Source organism: Pseudophryne corroboree, chromosome 3 (assembly GCF_028390025.1).
Source record: "Pseudophryne corroboree isolate aPseCor3 chromosome 3, aPseCor3.hap2, whole genome shotgun sequence".
Lineage (NCBI taxonomy): Eukaryota > Metazoa > Chordata > Amphibia > Anura > Myobatrachidae > Pseudophryne > Pseudophryne corroboree.
In genome coordinates this window covers 90,102,804-90,104,807 of record NC_086446.1, presented here as the reverse complement: position 1 = coordinate 90,104,807, position 2,004 = coordinate 90,102,804, and positions in this window count along the sequence as shown.

Below are 2,004 nucleotides of genomic sequence, written 5' to 3'. Positions count from 1 at the left end.
CAAGGTAATGGCCGAAATGATGATACTCCTTCGAAAGAAGGGAGTTATAATTATCCCGTACTTGGACGATCTCCTCATAAAGGCGAGGTCCAGAGAGCAGTTGTTGGTCAGCGTAGCACTCTCTCGGGAAGTGTTGCAACAGCACGGCTGGATTCTGAATATCCCAAAGTCGCAGCTGATTCCTGCGACGCATCTGCTTTTCCTGGGCATGATTCTGGACACAGAACAGAAGAAGGTGTTTCTCCCGGTGGAGAAGGCCCAGGAATTGTCATCTCTGGTCAGGGACCTCCTGAAACCAAAACAGGTGTCGGTGCATCACTGCACGCGAGTCCTGGGAAAGATGGTGGCTTCTTACGAAGCAATTCCCTTCGGCAGGTTCCATGCAAGGATCTTTCAGTGGGATCTGTTGGACAAATGGTCCGGATCGCATCTTCAGATGCATCGGTTGATCACCCTGTTCCCAAGGGCCAGGGTGTCTCTGTTGTGGTGGCTGCAGAGTGCTCATCTTCTCGAGGGCCGCAGGTTCGGCATACAGGACTGGGTTCTGGTGACCACGGATGCAAGCCTCCGAGGATGGGGGGCAGTCACTCAGGGAAGAAACTACCAAGGACAGTGGTCAAGTCTGGAGACTTCACTACACATAAATAATATACTGGAACTAAGGGCCATTTACAACGCCCTGAGTCAAGCAGAGCCCCTGCTTCAAAACCACCCAGTTCTGATTCAGTCAGACAACATCACGGCGGTCGCCCATGTAAACCGCCAGGGCGGCACGAAAAGCAGGATGGCGATGGCAGAAGCCACAAGGATTCTTCGATGGGCGGAGAATCACGTGCTAGCACTGTCAGCAGTGTTCATTCCGGGAGTGGACAACTGGGAAGCAGACTTCCTCAGCAGGCACGACCTCCACCCGGGAGAGTGGGGACTTCATCAAGAAGTCTTCACACAGATTGTAAATCGCTGGGAACTGCCACGGGTGGACATGATGGCGTCCCGCCTCAACAAAAAGCTAAAAAAATATTGCGCCAGGTCAAGGGACCCTCAGGCGATAGCTGTGGACGCACTCGTGACACCGTGGGTGTACCAGTCGATTTATGTGTTCCCTCCTCTTCCTCTCATACCCAAGGTACTGAGGATAGTAAGAAAGAGAGGAGTAAGAACTATACTCATCGTTCCGGATTGGCCAAGAAGAACTTGGTACCCAGAACTACAAGAAATTATCTCAGAGGACCCATGGCCTCTGCCTCTCAGACAGGACCTGTTACAACAGGGGCCCTGTCTGTTCCAAGACTTACCGCGGCTGCGTTTGACGGCATGGCGGTTGAACGCCGGATCCTAACGGAAAAGGGCATTCCAGATTAAGTGATTCCTACGCTGATAAAAGCTAGGAAGGATGTGACAGTAAAGCATTATCACCGCATATGGCGGAAATATGTCGCTTGGTGTGAGGCCAGGAAGGCCCCAACAGAGGAATTCCAGCTGGGTCGATTTCTGCACTTCCTACAGTCAGGGGTGTCTATGGGCCTAAAATTGGGGTCCATAAAGGTCCAGATTTCGGCCCTATCTATTTTCTTTCAAAAAGAACTGGCTTCACTGCCTGAAGTTCAGACGTTTGTTAAGGGAGTGCTGCATATTCAGCCCCCTTTTGTGCCTCCAGTGGCACCTTGGGATCTTAACGTTGTGTTGGATTTCCTGAAATCACACTGGTTTGAGCCACTTAAGACCGTGGAACTAAAGTATCTCACGTGGAAGGTGGTCATGCTGTTGGCCTTAGCTTCGGCTAGGCGTGTGTCAGAATTGGCGGCTTTGTCATGTAAAAGCCCATATCTGATCTTCCATATGGACAGGGCGGAATTGAGGACTCGTCCCCAATTTCTCCCAAAGGTGGTATCAGCGTTTCATCTGAACCAACCTATTGTGGTGCCTGCGGCTACTCGGGACTTGGAGGATTCCAAGTTGCTGGACGTAGTCCGGGCTTTGAAAATGTATGTTTCCAGGACGGCT